Here is a 17,109-nt window from a genome sequence, read left to right as displayed (position 1 = left end):
CATGACGCCCAAAAAAGTCACCTCAAGTCATACATCATTGTTAAATATATATTAATTAATTTTCATTTTGTTTGTTACATTACATCATATTACAAATATCATTACAAATTTCATTAATTATTCATACATCACACAATGTTATACATTTTTAACACTTGTTTTTACATTCATTGTATTGTACGCTATATTCAAGTTGTCGGTCCGTTTGATCACAACAAAGCAGTGGTTCTTAAACTAGGGGTCAGGACAATTTTTTTTTATTATTTTTTTTTACATATATACATACAAATGCTGCTGTCTATTTCCGGGGGACCACAGACCTCTTCAGATTTGTGAGACCTGCACAAATGGTGACAATGTGATCCAGCATGTCAACCTGGCTTATTGGTATGACGCTGTTCAATATTTGAAAATTTTTCAGCTGACCAATTACACGTTCTACATGTATACAAACCCTTGATAACTGTCGGGATATGTCAACACAAGAACCAGACAACTGTGACTTACCCTTAGTAAAACTAGGGATTTTTAAAGTTGCTCCCACACTCGCCAACTCTTCTCTTATTAGGAACCCTCTGTCTGCAAGTATGACATCGCCATGGTCAAGTTTGTTTAAAAAGTTTGAATCTAATGTTATTAGTTTGTCTGAGGCTCGACCACCCCACCCATCTGACAGAAAGGATATGGAGCCTGCAGGTGTTATGCCAATTAAATATTTGATTGTGTTCTGGTGATTGTAATTGGACCAAGTTTCAGCTCTGGCTTTCAAATTGTATGTCCTCTGTATACAAATTTCAGTACAGTCAATTATGCATCTACAGTTTTTGAATTTGGGTTTAAATGATTTAGGCAAGTTTGCTCTCACTGCTTCCTTACTGGGCCAAATTACTAGTGGTTTTAGGACTGAGGACAGCAGGGGTACCCACTCCCTTAAAATTTTGGAAACAGTGGAGAAGGGAAGGCCGAATCGGTATGCTATGTCCTTGTTGGAGAGGCCAAGTCTGAATTTCATGAGCACTAACAGGAGGTGGTTCTCCCATGTTAGTCCACCCTTCAGTGTGATCGCTGTGCTTCTTTTGAGAATGCTCAAAAGCCATAAAAAAGCCTGTGCTTTTTGGAGACCGGTGAAGAAGCAAAGCGCAGAGTCTGAAATAGAATTGAACCCAAATTTTTAGTTTTTCAGTTTCTCTTTCAGCTGCCGGTTTTCCTCTTGTATGGCCTCCAGCTCTCTTTTCAGTGAGGAGTAGTCCTCACGCAGCTCTCTATATTGTCTTTTGAGTGCACTCTCAGGGGAAAGCTCATCTAAAGGAGAGAGAGACACACACACACACACACACACACACACAGAAAGGGATTTCACTAAGGAAAGGCAAACACATTGTGCAGCCTCCAACTGAGAGAGACAGCGTAAATGTGACGTGAGCAACCTGTCTGAAAGTGTGAAGTCTTCTGGTAGCTGTGCCAAGAGAAATCTCAATCATTCCCAATCTTACAGAGAAGGAGAGTGTAGGTATATGTAAGGAGATAACATGGGCACAGGCTAATTATTGCTAACTAAAATGCTAGTTAACATTAGTAATTATTCCTAAACAGCTCATGTAAGTCGAAACTGCCTGCAAGCTTATCCTGTACTACACGGTAATTCCTCTACTATGTGACACAATCGTTAGCCTATTTTTACAAAAACGTTTGCTACGGAGCCATAACATGAGGTACAAGGTAATGGAGCCTTTTATACATTGTCGTGTTTCTTTAGAAATAAACAATGGACAAATAGAGTCTTTAAACGCTCCAGATGTAAAGTTATTCGCTGTCAAGTGGCGCCAAAATGAATGCTAGTCAGTGGAATGCTAACGGGAGGTGATGGCCAGGTAGCAACAAAATGGCGCCATAGGAGGTTCGAGTTCTGAAGCGAAGCTTACCCCCTCGGTGGTGATGCTGCTATGAGGGAATATGGAGGGAACAAAGTCTGGACTATCACAGTCAAATGGATTGCTCCCCTGATAGAAAAAAACATGACAGATTAGCACAAAATACTTTCTAAATGTTTTATATTAACATTTACTCAATGACAGAGAGACAGAAATCAAAACCTGCTGCGCGCTGCTAGCTAGCGGTTAGCTAGCTAGCTAGCCACTAGCTACTACCAGATTCACTGAACCAAAGCAACGTCCTTTGTTTAATGATAATTGATGAATGAACGAGCATGCAGTGCTAACTCAAACTCATAGATAGAAAATTAAGATAACTCTAAAACAACAACAACAAACATCCCTGGACATATTTAAAAAACTCCTGAAACACCACCTGTTCACCACAGCCTACAACCTCCCTTAGCTTAGCCACAGTAATTCTGTAAAGTGTCCTTGGGTTTCTTGAAAGGCGCTATATAAATAAAAGTTATTATTAATAATATATTATACCAAATTACACTCTATTTAGAAACCAAATACTGGTGCTTATTGTTATTTCCCAGTCACATCCTTATTGGTGGCTAATTAGCAACAAATAACAACAGAACAGTCTTATCTACTCTTATTATATATCAAATTAGGAGATAATTTATAATCATTGTCACTGGCGAAATGATGCACATATTTCCATATTATTGTACAGGTTAAATAAACACGTGATATTTCAAAATTGCATTGATTGATTGATTTTGGAGGCTTTGTAGTCCACTTGTGTCTGATCTTTTAACGTTACAGCTGCTCGCCGCGTCGGTCCTCGTTTGCCTGTGAAGACAGACGAGCGAATTGTTACTGGCAGGTTGGACGTGTTACAAGCGCCACAGCAGTGGTGAATAATTAGGGTTCTGAAATAAAACACAGACACATTAATATCTGTGAGATGTCACAGCAAAATCATTTACGACCGTTATTGGGATTGTTATCAGCAACAATAAATAGGCTACACAGCAAGATAGCTAACGTTAGGCTATAGCTCGCTGTCATAGACTAAACATTGCAATGTCAACTAATACACATACACTAGTTATTGTGCTACGTAAAGGTTTAGCAGTAGCATAACCAATGCCCATGATGAGTATAACTTAACTTACCGTGAGTGTCACCAACATTCTCTATTACTAGCTGTATCCACATCAAAGTCAAAAGTATCTTTATTAGTCTCCCCAAGGAGAAATAAGTTTTGGACACTGAGAGAAATTGCTGCAAGAGTTACAACAGAGACACAAAACAAGCACAGGGTTAAAACAGTTAGAAGACAAATGTACATTGAACATTTGGGCTACTCAAAGAGCTATGTAAATTGCAAACTACCATTTTCTATAGGCTACTTGTGCAAAAAAGCCATCCTTCCTACATTCTTCTGTTTTACCATACATGCCTTACAAACAATTGTTCCTACTTCCATAAGCATCCATGCATTCTGTCCTAAAAATAAACATTAATTTATCCATTCATAAATACCCATACAATCCATTATAAATATGCATTCATTCCTCTATTCATATCCATATCCATATCACATACATTCAGTCACAGATACATTAATGAATTCATGGTCATACGTTCATCGCTGCTCATTAATGAGCTTAACTGAGAGGTTATACCGGTTATATTTGTAGAGAGAAACCCTGTACCTCTTTCCTGCGTTCAATAGCTCAAACTCTGAAAACAACACGTGAGATTTATAATAAAGTCTTATTATTGAATAGGCTTTGCTATGCAGTTAAATTTAATGTGGGTTTATTTTTTTCGTACTAAGAAATAATGGCACCAACTAGTTTTAGTATAATATTGAAAGTCAAACCTTTTTTGCACTGAGGTACTGTACATTGACATACCTTGAGCTAAATGACCTGTTTAATTGTAAACTGAATTTTTAATGTGTAAATCTAATTGTCCCTGTATTGGGTTGACCTGTTCGTGTGGACTTGGTGATTCCTATTGATGCATACAACTGAACTATGTTCTAGTAACATTTACTCCCTGCTTTTTAAAGGAGAAGTCTGGCAGAGCAGGTCGGAGAACAGCAAGATGGGTGTAATGTAAGAATATTTTTTCCCACCTTACAGATCTGTGACAAGCAACATTTTAGCAGTATATTGTAGGTGTTAACATTCAGATGATCAAATAACCAATACATTATTTTGGTCTCTTTAGGATGCAGAGGGGTTAGATGGAGCCCCGGGAGATGCATCTTCCTAGATTTTCTACATTACCAACCCTGCCTTTTAAAGCTGTTTCTAGGCTTATTTTATTCTTCATATATAATTGCATAACTTGCCAAAAACAGGAAAATGCATCAAATAAGCCATCAAGACAATTTCTTTCATTGATCAACCATTACGGGAGAAGTCCCTGAGAGACGTTAACAGCCACAGCTGGCTAACACTGATTAGCTCGGGGGGGCGGTGCACTGAACGCATCCAAAACGGCATTTTTTTAACCACTAATATTGCTCAAAATAGCACCATACCTCTGCAGTACCATGATAAGGGTCCCTACACATAAAACAAAGCACCAACAACTTAGTTAGCGAACCCAGAGTTTATTAAAGTGTTTTACAAGTCTACAAGCCTTAGCAGTAGGCTAGGTCCATATTGACAGGCAGTCCACACAAGTCGACTACCGAATGCACTGGAGTTCAGTTCAAAGAGGAAAGTATTTAATGCCGTTTTGGATACGTTCAGTACACCGCCCCGAGCTAATCTGTGTTAGCCATGTCTGGCTGTTAGCGTCTCTCAGGGATTTCTCCCTTAATGGTTGATCAACGTAAAAAATTGTCTCGATGGCTTATATGATGTATTTTCATGCCGAAAAAGTCCATTTATGTCGGACTTATGCTTCAAGACAATCAATTGTTGACATTGCTATATCACATTTATTTTTGTGTTTCAGGATATTTTACAGGTTGTACAGGAATCTCATGACCCAGAGATGGTGGAAGTAGCAGATGATGTAGTGGAAGTAGCAGATGATTTTGCTGATGTAAGATTTTGTCTTTTATGAGTTTCATATGAGGGACTTAGAATATAAAACAATGTCAATCCTAAATAGATTTAATGTTTTTACATTTCTTAATGTTTCCCAATAGGATTTACATGAGTGGCGTGCACTTCATGCAAGACAAGATGAGGAATACCTTGAAAGTCTGCAGACTGACAAAGAAAGGGTAAGCACACTCAGCCATGTTTTATAAAATGTGTATATGTATGTGTGTATAAATAAATAAATAAATAAATAATTTGGACAGTTAGTAATAGTTTGTAAACCCCTTATCCTGCAGATATTTGCCAACTGTTTTCCACTGGAATATCTCTTGTTCAACATTTCCATTTTTGCAGCATTACACAGAGGTCTCTACAGAACATATGGAGTGATAATGGCTGTAGCACTGGTGCATGGAGGAGTGTTACCTTCTTTTTTTTCTGAGAAGCTCTACCAAAACCTTTGCTCTACACCTACGTCACCACCCACTCTCGAAGAAGTAGCAGATCAGGATTTGCAGTTGAAACTCAAAAAAGGTATGCCAATTTTGTCCTTACTTGCTTTATTTTTTTTTTTTTACAATTGGTGAAGTATCTCAAAGGCCTGCTTCTACTGATGAACTGTCAATGATGTCTTAAAGATCAGTGAGGCAGTTGATGTTACAGCGGCTAGAGCTGCCATTGAAAAAGCTGCGGAGAGCCTGTCCTTGTTGGGGTCCCTGAGGCATATCGCCACCATGGAGGGACGGGACCGGTTGGTTCAGGCTGCCACAAGTTTCTATGTGGAAGGACAAAGGAAGCCTTGCAACAGTGAGTATTTGAGTATAGTTCCACAGTTCATCTGTAATGCTTTCTATAAATTGTGTTAACCATTTTAAATCCTTACATTTTGTTCATGACAAAGCGGTTGGACCAGATTTTACTTATTTTTTGAGAAAAATGCTTGGGTGAGCTGGAAAATATTTATTGCTGAAAAACAAACCTTCATGGTGCCACATACTGTTGTCTAATATAGTGCACTTGCTTCTGTTTGATTGGGGTCAAAGTTTGACTGTTCACAATGTGTTGGGCCTGTCTTTGTTAAAGGATACTTAACTGGGTAATGACTATCAATTGTGTGGCACTCCTGATTCACTTCCCCTATGGCAATTGCTTAGTTATCATAACTTTGGTGTGTTGGGCTAACGTGCTTTTCTCTGAGCAAGCTTTCTTATACATCACTTGTTTTGTTTTCCATTTGTGTGTGTATTGAGAGATAGATCTATCTCCTTTTTTAATTTTAGTTGTTCTTTACAGACTTGCTGAAGGACTGAACACACTTGGTCTCCTGGATCTGATGAAAATTCACCCCAGCATCTTCAAGGAGGCGTTGTTTTCATCAGAGAGGCCTTTAAAGGCTACAGACTTGATCTCCCTGTTCAAAGCAACGCTGTCCCATCCTGAAAGCAACCAGTGGCAAAAAGAGAAGGGAGTAGAAGGGTACTGGAGAGACTTCCTAACTGATATTGAAGGTAAATTAATAATTCACTAACAATTGTGCTGAGTATTTAGAGATTTAATTTGAGCTACTCTGACTTTTGCTGACATAATCCTGCATTATCAGCTGTTAATTATTGTATTACCGTACAACTTTACAGATGGTGCGTTTGAGATCACAATGGAACAAATCCTGGTGTTTGCCTCTGGAGCCGACAGAGTAGCAGCTCTTGGTTTTTCCCCTCACCCAACGCTGTCTTTCAGTCACGAGACAGGGCGGAAGTACCCTGAAGCCAACACCTGTCTTGTAAATTTGAAACTGTCTATCCATGACACTTATGTTCAATTCACCAAGTTTATGTGCGAGGGCATTATTCAAGCTCCCACTTTTGGTCTGGCTTAAAGTCACAGACATAATTTAATAATGGCTGTTTTTGTTTGGTTATTAAATGACTGAATATGATTTTTAACCTGTTGCCTGTTTCTTTCTGATATTATTTGTGTATGCTACTACAAGTAACCAAAGTGTCACTATAGTTAGGAAAATTATGCACATGGTCAAGTATTTTTCAAGCTTTAGCTGGTGGGCACATCAACCTGCTATTGTTTCTGGAACTCTCCTAATTAGAAATGTAGGTTATGTCTACTTGTAGGTCTGTAGTTGATAACCTAACACACAATGTGAAAGATCACTTAATTAAAAAAAGTCGTATTTAGATGTTTTACATAATTTGAGCAGTGCTGCTTGAAAGTGTATCTCCTATAATTAACTGCTGCACAGAGCAGAGTATGAGAACTTGAGTTTTTAGGGAAATATGCACCACTTTTCCCAATTATTATAAAAATGTCCTTTTAAACAGCAAGGTTTGTGCTACTATGCTTGAGTCTGCCTGACACGGCTCTATTTTAATTTGGGCAGAAAGTGGCGGTGTGTGTCAAAACGTCAGATGACTCTACAGTGTAACCCTATGGGGCGTATATGCTATCTTGAAATAAATCGCTTATTTTCACCTTAAACAGGCATATACATGTTATTATCAATGTTTGTCAATATGTAAAAATCCCTTATGGAAATATTCCAGTGTATATTTACCTTCTATATCGTAAATGGGCCTCTAAAAAATGCCCATTGTAGTGAGTGGCCACGTCGCCTAATAAGTCTCTGAGCAGTGTTTACCTTTCTAATGTCCGCTAGCATACAAAGCTATAGCTAGCTTTGTGTCTAACGTAACAAAAACCCACCCATTTCAAGAAAAGAGAAGGGAGCGAAGCTTTTCATAGAATTCCAGCAAAATTGTGCTTATGGCGCAAGCAGCATTAACGCAATACGTCGTGGTAATGTGACCTTGATAGTCGGTGGTGATATTGGAAAATGGTTGGTAGTATGTAGCTATTTAGTACGTGAGGCTATATCTGCGCGACGTTAGCAAACATCGGCGTAGCTGTCTAAACTTGTGAAAAGCCGAACAGCATCCCGTCCAAGCTGTGTTTCACTTTCCCTCCAATATTATTATGAAGACAATAAAGACACCTGGATTCAGTCAAGACCAAAAGCCATAGCTATGACTGTGGCAAGATCACAAGCATTTAGGTACATGGAGTGCTAGCGAAAAAGCTAACGCTAGCATAAGGCTAACTTCAAACTCATTTCTAAAGCAGTGTTAAAACTTTTTTCAGCATTGTACACATTAACGATGGTATTACTATATGTGTCCTATGTAATTTGTTATATCGAAGAGAGAAATTGACATTTACCTCACACAATAATGAACAGCTCCCATACTTTTTGCTTCACAGGGGGACTTATGAAATCTTTTGCTTCTTCCCTGTCTTTCATTGCAGCCAAACGCACAACAGTTGGGCATTTTTTCAGTGATTTATGTCATTTTTTAAATAATTTATTAAATTTTTCCACTATTCAATGGGAATCAGATGAATGTTGGTATCAAACATGGAGTCCGTGAAACAAATGACCACCTCGGAACCAATCGCAGAACGGTATGCTCAGAACATTCGATTCCCTACTTGGCTACACTCTCTAAATATAGGGCACTAAGGTGCAGCATAGGTGCTGGAGAGTCACAGGAGGCAACTCTCGCGTGATTACGTCAGACAATGAGAATCCCTGTGTACAAGACCACAATCGAAGAATGCTGTGTAGAAATTGTCTAAATAAATCCTATTCTTGCATTTTGCAGGTAAGCTGGTGATGTTAGGTCAGAGCGGGGAGTTTAGAGACTGTACGTTGGTAACCCTGTGTTCTGTTTAAAATGTGTTTGAGCGGTTCACCGCATCAACCGTGTTGATTAGCCGGTTAGCAGCTAATGTAAGTTTACGGCTGCCATGTTAGGGTAATAGTACAATCGCGGGACAGAAACCTTGACAATGAGCTGCTCATATTAATATTCTGTGTAATGTTTATGGCCGTTCGCTGCTCATATTAATATTCTGTGTACTGTTTTGGGCTGTTTATGGTTTATTAAAAAAATTGTCTAGTATGTTAGCCGTATGCACTTTTGGTATTGGGTCGTTATTTTGATTACGTCAGACAATGAGAATCCCTGTGTAAGATACCACAATCGAAGAATGCTGTGTAGAAAATTGTCAATATGAGTCCTATTCTTGCATTTTGCAGAAAACCAACGTTAAATGTGTAGCAACAGACTGAGCCATTATTTTTAAGAAGTAAGTTTTGAGGTTGGGGTGGACAGGACAGTTGTAATGCCTGCTAGAGATTATGTCAAAAGTAAAGAATTTTAATCTGGGTAAACGATCCCTGTGTGCCACTGATTTTATTGTTGCATGTGAATTGCTGTGCCAGTGTGGTTTTATTTATTAATTGCCTGTGTGTTTTAAGGATTTTTAGCGTGTGCATGTCTATTTTAATCCTATTTGCTGTGCCAGTGTTTTTATAATCTACTGCATGTGTAACTCTGTTTTAACTTATGTTTTATTATTATTATTAAGGCAGGAGTGGTGAAATGTGGGCCTCAGGTGGCAGAGGACCAAGGACAGGACAGGACAGGACAGGACAGGACAGGACAGGACAGGACAGGACTGGAGGTGAGGCTGGACGAGAGGACGGTCGAGATCTGCGAGGCCTGTGCTGACGCTCTACGGGTGTGCAGGAGGATGCTATGCAGTGAGACGTGTGGTCGACAGCGGAACGGAAACCAGGAAAGGGAAAGATGGTCCAACAGCGAGGGATAGTCCTGCGCCACCCCAACCACGGAGCGAGAGGGACCGGAATGGCAGGACAGTAACATGGCCACAAGTGGAAGGAACACGGATGAGGAGGCAGTAACACGGAGCAGAAACGGACTGACTGTGAAGGAAGTGGGGGTGCAGATCGGGACACATCGATAGAGGCCGAAGCAGCAGGAGGGATGCAGCGACCTGAATAACGGATTCAACGCCTGTGTACAGATAAGTAAAGGAAAGTCCTCTAGCTACCCACTCTGGGCGTGCGGAGAAGAACTGTCCTTTTTGTGTATACTTGACTAAGAGCTGTCTTTATCCCTCCCAGTGTCTCCAGTGTGGGTATTGCAATGCGGAGTTAGGGGCAGAGAAGCCCAGCCTACCCCCCGACGGAATCGGCCGCCCATCTCGTGGGCTGCGTATGGAACAGACTATGACGCATGGACGTGGATATTGTGGCGGAAGCTCAGACTGACATCGGACTTTGTTTTATTATCTTTATAAATTTAAGTATTTATGTTGGTTTCTGGTCCATTACTATCAGTGGAAACATTTGCTGGTATTTTAGTTTAAAATAGGGAGTTACACTTGGACAATTGCATCATGCGTTATGTCAAGGCTTTCAAGTTTCGAGACACTTAAAAGTGAACTTGTTTTCAACATGCTTAACTGATGTTCAGGAGGTAGATTTGACCAATATAAATGAGTGTGAAAGTGCCTGATTGTACAGGAGTGCAGAGAGGTGTATTAATCCGAGACTCTGCTTCTTGATCCCAACTCTGGGTTGTCATGGTTTACAGGGTTCGTACACCTTTTCCAAGGTCAAATTTAAGCACTTTTCAAGCACTTTCAAGGTCCATTTTAAAGCTTTTTCCAGCACCTCACACATACATAGTCAAAAATGTTAGTGTTTTTGTCGCATTTAAAGACCTAATACTATAAACAGCCAAAATTGTGTTTCGTAATAGCAGAAGGATCAGATATTTGAGCAAAACACAAGTTTTATTTTTCAAAATGTATCCTTGTCTAAGTAGACTTTTGCTATCTAACCTGCCTGAGTCAATGTAAAAACAATTGCCCCAAACAAAATCACTCGACAGGTTCACTTCACTAACCCTGAATTATCACCTTTTAAAATGTTTAATCTCTTCATGGTTCATAACATAACAAAAAGTAGGGATGGCTGACGCAAAACTGACGTTCCGAAGCTTTGTTGAGATCCCAAAGCGCAGATGTTTCAAAACACTGATCCGAAGCGTGATTCAAAACACCCATGTCACGTGACTACGGCTAAATGAAGCATCGGAGTGTTTCACAAGTGTTTCGACAGGTGGCATGGTCCGCCGAATCAGAGTTTGATTGACAGGGTCTGGAACAGACCACACAATCTCTTGGGTTTTTGTGAGAGGAGTTTGATTTTGAGATAGCGGATTTTTGGTGATATAGTGACATCTATAGTGCGATTTGTTTAGTTATATTTAGGCTTACATTTAAATTTACACATTGACTGATAGGCTAGAGACAGACAGAGTATAGCCTACATACAGTGACACATTAATAGATAGATACATATATAGCTACATAGATAGATAGATAGATAGATAGATAGATAGATAGATAGATAGATAGATAGATAGATAGATAGATAAAAATGGAAGCTCCGTTTTCATTTTCATTCAGAGCCACAAATGTCAACATCAGGCCCATCATAATCAACATCAACACCAGTAGAAACACAGGACAGTTTATGGGAACGTTTTGATGATCGTATCCGTGAAACCAAGATGATACACAATGATACAGCTGATGCCACAGTGGAAGAGAAAAAATACCTCAACGATGCGTTTTTGACCAGAACTCATGATCCCCTAACTTACTGGAAAGAGAGAGCAGTAATCTTTCCTCATTTGTATGTCCTTGCTAAAAAATATCTTTGCATGCCAGCAACAAGTGTCCCTTGTGTGAGGATTTTTTCAAAGGCTGGAGACATTATCTGTAAAAAAAGAAGTAGGCTAAGTCCTTCCACAGCAGAGAAATTAATATTTTGGAATAAAAATCTATAAAAAAGTGAGACATTGTGGCTTGATTTCTTTTATTAATTCATTTTTCATGACCAAAATAACATTATGCACAGTGAGGAGCCTAATTCACATCTTTTTTTTAATGGCTCGTTGTCAAGGTTGTTTCAGATCAACACCTGCAAGTGACCACTAGGTGTCATTGTTGAGACGGGTGTCGGTTTGTTTCGAAGCCTCGACACAATTTGGCACTTTTGCTTCAACTGTTTCATTGTTTCACGAAGCCTCGATCTGCCCACCACTAACAAAAAGGAAGTACAAAAAAAAAAAAAAAAACGGAAACACTAGAACTAACAGGGGCAGACACAGACAAACTGAACAGACTGGCAGGGCAAGGACGCAAACTCAAACGATCTGACAAGGGACACGGAACACAGAGGCTAAATACATGAGGTGATGAGTAAATCAGGAACAGGTGAGACAACAGGTGAAACACATCAGGGCGGGGCAGGACAATCAACAAAGGCGGGAAAACGCAGGATGTAAACTGTACAAGACAAGACAGAAAACCAGACTATCAAAATAAGACAGAAAACATGAAATCAACTAAACACAGAAACTTGACACAACACTAGACAACACAAGGGAGAACAGAGAACACAGGAATTAACCAAAACATACACAATTCAGATTAACCAACAAAAACAGGAAACCTACAGAAAACTACAAAGAAGCAACAGAAATAGCACAAAACACAAGGCAAAATACAGAAACCATAACAGAATGCAAGGCAAAACACAGAAACCATAACAGAGCCCCCTCCTCAAGGGGCGGATTCCAGACGACCCAAAAACAAAAAACGTCCCATGGAGGGCGGCAAGGGAAGACAGGAGGAGAACCAAAAACCCCAAAAAAGAAAACAAAAAGTGTCCAATAAACAAAAACAACCCAAGGAGGGCGAGAGAGTCCGTGGGAGAAAAAAAAAGTCATTGGGGCAAGGGAACAGAGAGCACTGGGGGCAACAGAGGGCCGCAGAGGCCTGGGGGGAAACAGAGGGCCAATAGGGACAGGGAACAGAGAGGGGCCACTCGGGACAGAGAGCAGAGAGAGAGGCCTCTGCAACAGGGGACAGAGAGGCCTCCGGGAACAGGGGACCGCAGCGAAGGCAGACACCTTCTGGCGGCCGGCGACTAAGGCAGAATACTTCAGGCGGCCGGCGACGAAGGCAAAAGCCTTCAGAACTGGACGTTGAGGGCAGCGCCCCTCCAGGGGCCGAGCAGGTGACGGGTCAGCTGGGCTGGGGCCTGGCGGCGGGTCAGCTAGGCTGGAGCCAGGTGTTGCAGCTGTATATTTTCAAACTGGTAAAGGAAACCCTGTCTTTGCATTTTATTTTAATCACAATCTGTTTTAATAAAAGAGCTTGTGAAAAGTGGCTTTGACTAAAAACTGAACATTTAGCCCACTTTGTAAAAAATACAGAGCTATATATTGTGTATCACCATTCAGCGCTAATGGCGACGCAAGGAAAAGTTTGGGTGCACCTAAATTCTGTGCTGGTGCACCTAAATAAAAATGTTAGGCGCACCAGTGCAACCAAGGCAAACAGTCAGTCTGGAGCCCTGTATAAATGTAAAAACCTCAGACCCCAGGATAATTGATAACTGTCATAGTTTCAGTGAAAATGTTTGAGTATTTAGGTGATAGTATGAGGTTTTGTAGTGTTGAAATAAAAAAAAAAAAAAAAAAAAAGAATTGTAGAAGACTTCTTAAAGACAAGAGTTCCAAAAAGTCAATTCCAGTGACTCAATCAGAATCATTCTTCATTAACACACTCCAGTTTATACGTTACCATGGCAATGATTTTGATTTTGTAGTGTTGACATTTAAAAACAAGTCAATTCCAGTGATTCAATCAGAATCATTCTTAATACACTCTTCAGCTTGAACACGTACTGTTCATTTGTGCTTGTTGAATTAACTGTGTTTGAGTACTCTCTACTCTCCAGTCTATTGTTAGAAATCGCTGGAAATCTTTCATTGTCACTTTGACACTTCAGCCTGTTCTGCATGTTGATATACAGCAACAACATAACAATGGAGTTCGTTGAAGGAAGCAGAGGCATCTACAGACCCATCAGGGTGTTGTTCGACACAACCATATATGAGCGCGCTTTGCAGCTCTGCTGGCATATGAAGTCTTACAAGACCAATATTGCATTGGTGATTGAACTTTTGAGGCTTCAGCGGGAAAGTAGTATCCCATCTAAGGTGACTGTTGAAGATATGACAGACCTGCTGGTGGAGCAAAGCTACAGTGAGAGTGCAGCTCTGGGAGTTTGAATTGGAGGACTTTGATGAGGAAGATGCCAAGCCTCTTCTCATGCTGGTTTGGGAGGTAATCAATAGCATACAAGTGAGAGACATTGAGTTTGAAGCCAGAAGGCTACTGAAGTCGCCAGAAGACATCCCTCCTTGTTTTCAACATCCAAAGCTTGTTAATTTGGCTCAGGAGTACGGCAGGAGCCTGACACAGCAGCTGGAGTCGGCCCCCAGCTCCAAACTGCTTGGCCTAAGAGATGTGGTGATGGAGGTGCTTCCAAAAGTCTTGCAGGGCTTCTGGTTACCTCCTCCAAGCACCTTCCTCAACATGCCCTCCCAGCAGCTCAGTGAAATGGCTGTTGGTATCACAAAGTTTGTTTTGAACTGGGTCTCCACTGCTTTGTCCACTGTGCACTATCGGGTCAACTTCTCCCGGTCCATCAGAGACAGCATGGTCCTGTCTATCCAGGAAACGGCTAAGCAGATGTACCCTCAAGACGTCCTGAGGAGAGGGCTTAACTGCTTTGCAGCAGAGGTGCTGAACACTATTGTTGATGCTGCAGTGAAAGAGGTCCTTGTGCAGTTTCAGCCTCAGACTGATACTGTGTGTATCAGTCGAAGTCTGAGATGTGCCTGCAAATTCATGCACCAAAAACAATTTTACTCAGCACACCCAGGCTGGAGATTTGAATGAGGAGCCTGGTCTGGAGGAAGATGGTGAACCAATCCAAGATCCAGAATCTTCTGTTTTGTCTTCTCCGCCCACTCCTGTGACTCCCAATGCTGAACCTGCTGCCAATATTGATGGATTGGCAAGAAAGTCTAAAACCTATAGGGAGGCCCTAAGAAAGGCCAGATCAGACTATTACTCATCACTAATAGAAGAAAATAAGAACAACCCAAGATTTCTTTTCAGCACTGTAGCCAGGCTGACAGATACTCACAGCTCTACTGAGCCATCTATTCCTCTAGCTCTGAGTAGTGATGACTTCATGAGCTTCTTTAATGATAAAATTATAACATTTAGAGATAAAATCTATCACCTTTTGCCCTCAACTTCTAACGGTTCATCTTTAAACGCAGGAACGCTAGAAAGAACGACTATTTCCGACATATACTTAGACTGCTTTTATCCTAATAGACCTTCAACAATTAATGTTAAAGATATCCTCAGCTAAGCCATCTACCAGTCTCTTAGATCCCATCCCAATGAGACTACTCAAAGAAGCGTTACCCGTGGTTAACACTTCATTACTAGATATGATCAATATGTCCTTATTAACAGGTTATGTACCGCAGTCATTTAAAATAGCTGTGATAAAACCTCTTTTGAAAAAACCCACCCTCGATCATGAGGTCTTAGCAAACTATAGACCTATATCTAACCTTCCCTTTCTATCCAAGATCCTTGAGAAGGTAGTTGCTAATCAGTTATGTGATTTTCCACATAGCAATAGTTTATTTGATGGCTTTCAATCAGGATTTAGAAAGAATCATAGCACAGAGACGGCACTGGTGAAAATTACTAACGACCTAACTGCTGCAGACAAAGGACGTGTCTCCATACTTGTTTTACTAGATCTTAGTGCTGCATTTGACACTATTGACCATACCATCCTGTTACAGAGACTGGAACACTTAGTTGGCATTAAAGGAATCGCACTAAGCTGGTTTAAGTCCTATTTCTCTGAGCGATCCCAATTTGTTAACATTAACAATAAACCCTCCAAGCACGCTAAAGTTAGCCATGGCGTTCCTCAAGGCTCAGTGCTTGGACCAATTCTATTTTCCTTATATATGCTTCCTCTAGGTAATATTATTAGGAAACACTCAATTAACTATCACTGTTACGCAGACGACACCCAATTATATCAGTCAGGTCAGTTAGCTAAACTTCAAGCGTGTATTAAAGATATCAAATCTTGGATGGCCCTGGCCTCCAGCACTACTGTCAGAAATGTAGGAGTTATTTTTGATCAGGATATATCCTTCAATGCCCACTTAAAACAAACCTCAAGAACATTGCCAAAATTAGGAATATCCTGTCTCAAAACGATGCTGAAAAACTAGTCCATGCATTCGTTACTTCCAGGCTAGACTACTGTAATTCCTTACTATCAGGTTGCTCAAATAAGTCCCTTAAGACTCTCCAGCTGATCCAGAATGCTGCAGCACGTGTTCTGACGAGAACTAAGAGAAGAGATCATATTTCTCCTGTATTGGCTTTTCTGCACTGGCTTCCTGTGAAATCTAGGATCGAATTTAAAATCCTCCTCCTGACCTACAAAGCTCTAAATGGTCAAGCACCATCATATCTAGAAGAGCTCTTAGTACCTTATTGTCCTAGTAGAGCACTACGCTCCCAGAATGCAGAGCTACTTGTGGTTCCTAGAGTCTCTAAAAGTAGACTGGGGGCCAGAGCCTTCAGCTATCAGGCTCCGCTCCTGTGGAACCAGCTCCCAATTTGGGTTCGAGGGGCAGACACCGTCACCACATTTAAGAGTAAACTGAAAACCCTCCTCTTTGATAAAGCTTATAGTTAGGGAGTGAGGAGTTGTAGCGTCCGCCTAACCCAGCCCATCTGCTCCTCTTCGTAGTAATCAGTTTTATTTATTATATATATAGCGAGAGTAGAGGGAGGCAGGCCAGTACAGCCCGATCTGGTTGGGGAGAGTTCTAGCCCGACCAGGCACCTCTCTTTAACCTGCCTCTCTTAGTTATGCTGTTATAATTCTAGACTGCCGGGGAAGTTCATTCCTTCCTATGACACACTGAGCTGCTCTCTTATTTCTGTTTCCACTTGTTTCCTTTTGTATGCATCCTGTCCCAGAAATGCTTGTTACTAACCTAGCTCTGGGGAGTTTACTCCCCGGAGTCCTTATGTTTCTTCTTCTCTCTGCAATTCCCAGCCGCGTCCTGCTGCGTCTGCCGCATCCACCCATGCTCTGCAGCGCCACGTTACATCCCGCAACGCCCTGCTGTGATGTTCATATGCACAGAGTAGTCAGGATCCGGTATAGAAGACTGCACTACTCAGTATAACACGATGTGCCCTGCTATGACATGAACTTCCACGATGACCTTCGAAGTCACTGTTCCATTATCTTTAATATTATTATCGTTAATTATTTGCCACTGTTCATC

At 40.8% G+C, this 17,109-nt stretch overlaps 1 protein-coding gene and 1 long non-coding RNA gene across 2 annotated transcripts in view; both read left to right on the top strand.

The window, feature by feature from the left end:
* Positions 1-17,109, top strand: part of LOC120547161 (gastrula zinc finger protein XlCGF8.2DB-like) — a 94,042-nt gene that overhangs the window by 27,797 nt on the left and 49,136 nt on the right. The gene's annotated exons all lie outside the window — the stretch shown is intronic.
* LOC120546304 lies at positions 4,668-6,900 on the top strand. The gene is made up of 6 exons (XR_005636859.1): positions 4,668-4,955; positions 5,062-5,139; positions 5,312-5,491; positions 5,596-5,764; positions 6,251-6,465; positions 6,592-6,900. It is a non-coding gene; the product is annotated as an uncharacterized LOC120546304 (long non-coding RNA).

This window comes from Perca fluviatilis, chromosome 18 (genome assembly GCF_010015445.1).
Source record: "Perca fluviatilis chromosome 18, GENO_Pfluv_1.0, whole genome shotgun sequence".
Classification (NCBI taxonomy): Eukaryota; Metazoa; Chordata; class Actinopteri; order Perciformes; family Percidae; genus Perca; species Perca fluviatilis.
This window is presented reverse-complemented; position numbering and strand designations above follow the sequence as displayed.